At 47.6% G+C, this 7,881-nt stretch overlaps 1 non-coding gene across 1 annotated transcript; it reads right to left on the bottom strand.

The window, feature by feature from the left end:
- Window positions 1-3,370: 3,370 nt before the first annotated feature.
- Window positions 3,371-3,561, bottom strand: LOC127583803 (U2 spliceosomal RNA). The gene has a single exon (XR_007958305.1). It is a non-coding gene; the product is annotated as a U2 spliceosomal RNA (small nuclear RNA).
- Window positions 3,562-7,881: the final 4,320 nt, after the last annotated feature.

Below are 7,881 nucleotides of genomic sequence, written 5' to 3'. Positions count from 1 at the left end.
AAGACAAGCTTTTCACTATACCTTGGTACAAGTGACGATAATAAACCAATACCAATACCCTTTGTCCTGTCCATCCCTCCCCCTACAACTCTGCAACTTAAAACTAACTTTGCTCAGTTCTGAAGAAAGGACTTCAACATGAAACTTTAACTGGTTCTCTTTCCACACAGATGTGGCTTGAGTTGCTGAGTGTTTCCAGCATTTTATGCTTTCATTTGTTAATAATTTATTCATTGGACTGTTGAAAAATTGAGGGGTGATCTTACAGAATGCCCACAGTTTTTTTCTCAGGGTTGGGGAATCAAGAACTAGAGGACATTTGGTTTAAGGTGCAAGGGGAAAGATTTAATAGAACCTGAGGGGCAACTTTTTCACACAGGGGGTGATGTGTAAATGGAATCAGCTGCCAGAGGAAGTGGTTGAGGCAGGTACATTGACAATATTTAAAAGACACTTGGACAGGTACATCTGGACACCTGGCTGGTATCGGTGTGAGAATGCAGCTGGGACCGTTTTACAACCCCTGTGAACTGCCCCACTGTCCTGGAGAAGGGAACAAACAGAAAAGGATGTCTGGGAGCAGGCACCCTATGCAGAAGTGCAGACAGACACCCTGATAATCACATCAGGTGGTTAAAGGGTTTAAGTGATTATGAAAGCCAGGAGAAATTTGAAGAAATTAAAGAATGGAATAGGTGTAAGTGATGGACAGAGCCATAACTCAGAGGATGGTGGGGAGTGACATCTCCGGAGAATAAACATTGCAGAAGATGACGAAATCAGTACTGGGAAAAAGGACCTGTCAGATTGAACCCCAGGTACAATAAACATGTTTAAAGTGTAGTTGGACAGGTACATGGATAGCAAAGGTTTAGAGGGATATGGGGCCAAATGTGGGCAAATGGGTCTAGCTTAGATGGGCATCTTGGTCATCATGGATGAGATGGGCCAAAGAACCTGTTTCCCGTGCTGTATAACTCTATGACTCGATGACTCTATCACTAGACCGACCGGGAGGACCAAGCAGGGAGGTAGTGAATGGCCAGCATACGCACCATGTGTACTGACAACACCAACACTGGCAAAGTGGTGCATGATGAGGACTATAGTTACAGGGGGAGGCTGCCTAGGCTGGCAACCTGCCTAAGCTGGGTTACCTCAGTGGCGCTGAGGTCAAGAGGGTTCAGAGCTTCAAGTTCCTAGGAGTGAACATCACTGATAGCCTGTCCTGGTCCAACCATGTAGACGCCACGGCCAAGAAAGCTCACCAGTGCCTCTACTTCCTCAGGAGGCTAAAGAAATTTGGTATTTCCCCTTTGACACTTGCCAACTGTTATCAATGCACCATAGAAAGCATCCGATCTAGATGCATCACGGCTTGGTACGACAACTGCTTTGCCCGGGACGACAAGAAACTGCAGAGAGTTGTGGACACAGCTCAGCACATCCCAGAAACCAGCCTCCCCCTCCATGGATTCTGTCTACACTTCTCGCTGCCTTGGTAAAGCAGCCAGCATAATCAAAGACCCCACCCACTCTGGACATTTCTCTCTTCTCCCCCCACTATCGGGCAGAAAGGTACAAAAGCCTGAAAACACGTATCACCAGGCTCAAGGACAGCTTCTACCCCAATGTTATAAGACTATTGAACAGTCCCCTAGTACGATAAGATGGACTCTGACCTCACAATCTACCTCGTTATGACCTTGCACCTCACTTGTTTTTTATTGAATTTCAAATTAATATACATAACATTAGTACATGGTGCGAAGAGACCGGGATAACAATAATAACCGTTAATATATACACCTCCAATCTCTTATATCATATGGAAATACTGAATAAGTGGCACCTTATTGTCCACCTGCACTGAACTTTCTCTATAGCTGTGACACTTTATTCTGCATTCTGCTATTGTTTTCCCTTGTACTGTGCAATGATGAATTGACCTGTACGATCGGTATGTAAGACAAGTTTTTCACTGTACCTCTCGGTACAAGTGACAATAATAAACCAATTCCACTTTTGCTTGGAATGAGGAGAGAGAGAGAGAGAGAGAGAGAGAGAGAGAGAGAGAGAGATTTAATTGTGCTGGATAACATTCTGAGGGGCCTGGGCATGTTGAACAGGAAGCAACTGTTCCCTTTGGCAGAGATGTTGATAATTAAAAGACATACATTTAAGTTAACAACAACACAAAGTGCTGGACGAATTCAATGGGACCAGATGAAGGATCTCAACCCAAAACGTCGACTGTCCACTTCCCTCCACGGCTGCCGCCTGACCCGCTGAGTTCCTCCAGCATCTTGTTTGTTGCTCCTGCAGTCTCTTATGTCTATATTTAAGTTAGGTGAGGCACAAATAATGGTGGGCTCTGTAATCTCACGGCCATGAAAAATGGGAGATTAAGACATTCGCTACATTGAAAAAGTAGCGGGATGAACAATTTATTAACTTAACCTGTGGACAGACAGAGAGCTGGAAGTGGGTCTTGGACCAGTCAGTGCAGTGGGAGAACTGTAGACACTTGAATGGCCTGGGGCTGACTGGTGCCATCCTGTGGTGTACACCAGATCCTGCAGCAGTCATGTTGTCAAGGAGGGAGAGCTGGAACCCTGGTTGATGAGGGATGTTGAGGCTCTGGGCAGGAGAAAGATGGCGGCTAGGCAGCTGGGATCTAGTGAGTCCCTTGAGGTGTAAGGGATGTATGTGTGCACAAAAGAGGGAAATCAGGGGGCAAACAGAGGACATGAGATACTTTGGCAGATAAGGTAGAGTCAAATCCCAAAAGATTTTTCATTCTGAGCAAAGTCAAAGTCGAGTTTATTGCCATCTGCACAAGTCCGTGTGTGCAGAGGTGCAATGAAGAACTTACTTTGCCGTATAATGCTGCTCATCTGATGCTGTATGCCTGTGATGCTGCTGCAAAGGGGGTAGCGAGGGAGAGAATAAGTCCCAACAAGGATCAGTGTGGTCGTCTACGTGTGTGGGCAGATACTTCTCGTCTGTATTTACCGTGGAGAAGCTGATGGGGGTGAGTAATGAAGAGGTCACAATCACTTAATTCACAATATATGACTTTTTTACCACCCCCATAGACCTGTTCAGGGAAACTGTAGGTTTGATCCCTAAGTCATCTACATCGTACTTACCGCTTGCCTGTCAGATCCCCTTAACATCCTTGAAACGGAGAGAGAGAAGAGAGTTGTTGAAATAGTATAGTTTGATTTTTTCTCCGGATGGGTGATTCTACATCAAGTTAGACACAGTTAAAACATGAAACTGTTGCACCGTTATTAACAGGCAATGTTAATGCAACATGAACCAGGAGGTAAAGAGTCTATTTTTTGAACGTCGTATGTTCCCCGAAGGGAGGTGCACCGTTCCCGGAGGCACTGCAATACCGGGTCGATGCGCGGAGTGGACGGAGCAAGCCCCTATTCCATCTCCCTGTTCCAAAAATCAATTTAATATATGGTCCCTAGATAAGGGACGTATCAGATATTAAACTGATAAGAACAGATACTACACTTGATCTTAGCCAAAAGGCCGAGAAGCGATACCTACAAATTCCCCGACACTTTCGGATCCTCGTAACCTTCTCTCTATTAACTCAGGCTGACTGCCTGAAAAACTCCGACCTATCCTGATCCCTCTTCAACTTTGCCTCAGATCTGCTGGGATTTCTCATTCTAGTGGACAGACTTTTGTCTTTCTCCACTTTTAACTGAAACTTCTGGATGCATATGTAAAGTTTTTAGCATTGCACCAACCAGATGGCAGGGGCTGAGCCCGCCCGCCCGAGCCTCACCCTGATAGGCTGATGGCGAACCGCCTCCAGCCGTCTGCGGGGCAGTCGGAGATTTCCGCTCGAATTCTCCCGCCGGCTCCGACGTCTTACGTCTCTGCGGGCGCGATGACGTTGGCTGTTGGCGTCGGGAGGACGCAAGGCGCCAAACTCGATCGCTGACGGACGTGAAGCCAAGTGTCGGCGGCGGGGACGCTCGGTGGGGGCGGGCGGAGCAGGTGACGGGGGCCCCGGTCCGGCTGGCGGAGCAGGTGACGGGGGGCCCCGGTCCGGCGGCGGGTCGGGGCGGGATCCGGGGGGGGGGCAACTGTTGGATGAGCAGTGATGGGATATCGGGCACAGGGCGGGTTCGGGCGGCCGAGGGTTGAGGGTGGGTTGTGGGACGTAGGGAGGGGGGTGTGGGGTGGTGTGGGGTGGGGGAGGCTGGGAGGGGGGTGTGGGGTGGGGTGGGCGGCGAGGGAGGCTTGGGGGGGACGTGGGGTGGGGGAGGCCGGGAGGGGGGTGTGGGGTGGGGGGGACGTGGGGTGGGGGAGGCCGGGAGGGGGGTGTGGGGTGGGGTGGGCGGCGAGGGAGGCTGGGGGGGACGTGGGGTGGGGGAGGCCGGGAGGGGGGTGTGGGGTGGGGTGGGCGGCGAGGGAGGCTGGGAGGGGGGTGTGGGGTGGGGGAGGCTGGGAGGGGGGTGTGGGGTGGGGGAGGCTGGGAGGGGGGTGTGGGGTGGGGGTGGTCTTCACCCAATTTGTTTCGGTGCATTCGCTATTGCAGTATAGCGATAGGACCGTGTACAGCCAGAGCTCTGTGACTGGTCTCTATTGTATTTACAGTTCAGCGGATTATATCCCCCCCCACCCCCCTGGATTATTTTCTAGGACATTTGCAACTGGTACCTGCGAAACTGTGTGTGAAACTGCCCGATTGTGCCCTGTTCACCAATAGCAGGACAAATGCCACCCAGACAGGCAATCATTAGCAAAGCAAAGGAAGGTGCCAGTGACGTTACAGTCAAGTGGCAGCTACTCACCCAGGCTCAGTTTGGGTTTTGCTAGGGCCACTCTGAATTCCAGAAAGGAGTTTTTCAGTCACTGACCTTGGTGACTGCAGGATTGTCAGTGGTTCTTCATCCCAGTCTCAGACAGCTGTACAAGTGTTCTTCCAGGAACGCCTCAGCTGCTTCATCAGTGACCTTTCTTCTATCCTATAGTCAGGAATGGGGCTATTTGTCGACGGTTGTGTAGTGTTCAATTCCATTTGCAGCTTAGTAGTTCGTGCCTGCATCCAACAAGATTTAAACAGTAGTTAGTATGGACTGGCATGTGGCAAATAACAGTCATTCCACAATTGATAATATCCACAGGAAAGAATCTAACCACCTTGTCTGACCTCATTGACAACCATCATGACTGTCAAAATCTGTTGACAAGAAATTCATTTGGACCAGTCACATTAAAAAAAATCTGGCGATGAACAGGGGAAAATGTGGGTACCTGCAGCAAGTGACTTGCTTCCGGGTATTCTGAAGCCTTTCTGCCATCTACAAGTCAAATGTTGGAAATCCGATAAATATTCTGCATTTGTCCAAATTTGTGCAGCTCCAACATTTGTGACGTTTAACCGCCCTTCTCCAACCTATGACCTCCATCACTCACTCCACCTCCAAGGACAGGGCAACAGATGTCTAGGAAGTCTGCCTGCTCTCAAGTTGCACACAAGTCAGACTTGGAAATGTATTGAAAATAAAAAAAACGCAACTGCTGGAAATTTGGAAAAAAAACAAAATACTGAAAATACTCAGCAGTAATGCAGCATTCTGTAGAGGGAGAAGCAATTGAAGAAGGGTCATTGATCTGGAATGATAGCTCTGTTTCAGTCTCCACAGAACGCTGCCTAAAGTGCCAGCTATTTCCAGCACTTTGTGTTTTAATTGAACATATTGTCAGTCCTTCAATGTGGCTAGGTCTAAGTCCTGGAACGCCCTCCCCATCAGCAGTGTAGAGAACCTTCACCAGCAGGACTGCAGTCGTTCAAAGTAGCATTCACTGTCACCTTCTTGGGGGCAGTTATAGATGTGCAGTAAGATCTGGTCTTGCCAGCGAGGCATGAATTCTGAAAGGTCAATAAATAAAAAACAGCCGCCTTGTGTACCTGCTGATTACTTCAGCTTGTGTTGATGGGTTACCTTTTTCAGCACCAGTCGTGATTGTGCAGGATGATAGCGGTTCCATTTGTGGGAGATTGGGATCTGGTGCAGACTCTAGGTGAAGGAGCATATGGCGAGTAAGTCGTAAACTTGGCCGAAGTGAACTGAGAAAATAGTTCTTAAAAAAAATACTTTGGTAGGTCAGCAATGGCAGTTATTTAAAGAGGTATTTCATAAATTGCAGCAAAGATATATTCCGGAGAAAGAAAAGCCCCACGGGAAGGTGCACCATCTGTGGCTGACCCACAAGGAAGTCGGGATGGTATGAATTTGAAAGAAATAGCATACGTAATTATGAGGGTTAATGGTAGGCCAGAGGATTTGGAAATTTTTAAAACTACAAAGGATGTTCCAAAAGTTGTGAAGAAAAATGTGGAACATGTGAGAAAATTATCAAATAGAAAAAATAGACAGGGTTTTTATGGGGGATATAAAATACAAGAAAGTAGCCCATGTAAATGTTGGTCCCTGAGGATGTGGAAAATTAATAATGAGAAAACAGATTCTAAATAATGATTTTTGAATTGGTCTTCATTATAGATTAAAGGAAAATTTTAATACTAATAGATAACAAGCCTCTGCACGGAGAGAGGAAGTTAAAGCACTTTTATTAGAGAGAGTACAAGATGAACTAATGGAGATAAAGGTTGATAATTCCCTGGACGTGATAGTCTGCAGCATCTTACAAAGAAGTGGCGGCAGAGGTAGTGGATGCATTAGTTGTAATCTACGAGGAGGTTGGGTATTGGTTTACTATTGTCACTTGTACTGAGGTACAGTGAAAAGCTTGTCTTACAAACCTATCGTGCAGGTCAATTCATTACATTGTGCAGTTACATTGAGTTAGTACAAAGTGCATTGATGTAGTACAGGTGAAAACAGTAACAGTACAGAGCAAAGTGTCACAGCTACAGAGAAAGTGCAGTGCAATAAGGTGCAAGGTCACAACAAGATAGATCGTGAGGTCATAGTCCATCTCATTGTATAAGGGAACTGTTCAATAGGCTTATCACAGTGGGGTAGAAGCTGTCCTCAAGTCTGGTGGTACTTGCCCTCAGGCTCCTGTATCTTCTACCTGATGGAAGAGAGAATGTCCCGGGTGGGTGAGGTCTTTGATTATGCTGGCTGCTACACGAAGACAACGAGAGGTAAAGACAGAATCCAAGGAGGGGAGGCTGGTGTCTGTGATGCGCTGGGCTGTGTCCACAACTCTCTGCAGCTTCTTGCGGTCCTGGGCAGAGCAGTTGCCGTACCAAGCCGTGATACATCCAGATTGGATGCTTTCTATGGTGCATCGGTAAAAGTTGGTGAGCGTCAAAGGGGACAAACCAAATTTCTTCAGCATCCTGAGGAAGTAGAGGCGCTGGTGAGCTTTCTTGGCCGTGGCATCTACATGATTTAACCAGGACAGGCTGTTGGTGATGTTCACTCCCAGAAACTTGAAGCTCTCAACCCTCTCGACCTCAGCACCATTGATGTAGACAGGTGCATGTACACTGCCCCCTTTCCTGAAGTCAATGACCAGCTCTTTTGTTGACATTGAGGGAAAGGTTGTTGTCATGACACCATTGCACTAAGCTCTCTATCTCCTTCCTGTACTCCGACTCATCGCTGTTTGAGACACGGCCTACAATGGTGGTATCATCTGCAAACTTGTAGATGGAGTTCGAGCAGAATCTGGCCACACAGTCATGAGTGTATAGGGAGTAGAATAGAGGGCTGAGGATGCAGCCTTGTGGGGCACCAGTGTTGAGAATAATCATGGAGGTATTGCTGCCTATTCTCACTGATTGTGGTCTGTTTGTTAGAAAGTCAAGGATTCAGTTACAGAGGGAGGTGTTGAGTCCTAGGTCTCGGATTTTGGTGACAAGCTTGCTTG

Source organism: Pristis pectinata, chromosome 27 (genome assembly GCF_009764475.1).
Source record: "Pristis pectinata isolate sPriPec2 chromosome 27, sPriPec2.1.pri, whole genome shotgun sequence".
NCBI classification, from domain to species: Eukaryota; Metazoa; Chordata; class Chondrichthyes; order Rhinopristiformes; family Pristidae; genus Pristis; species Pristis pectinata.
Note: the sequence above shows the minus strand (reverse complement) of the source record. Positions and strands in the feature narration are given on the sequence as shown.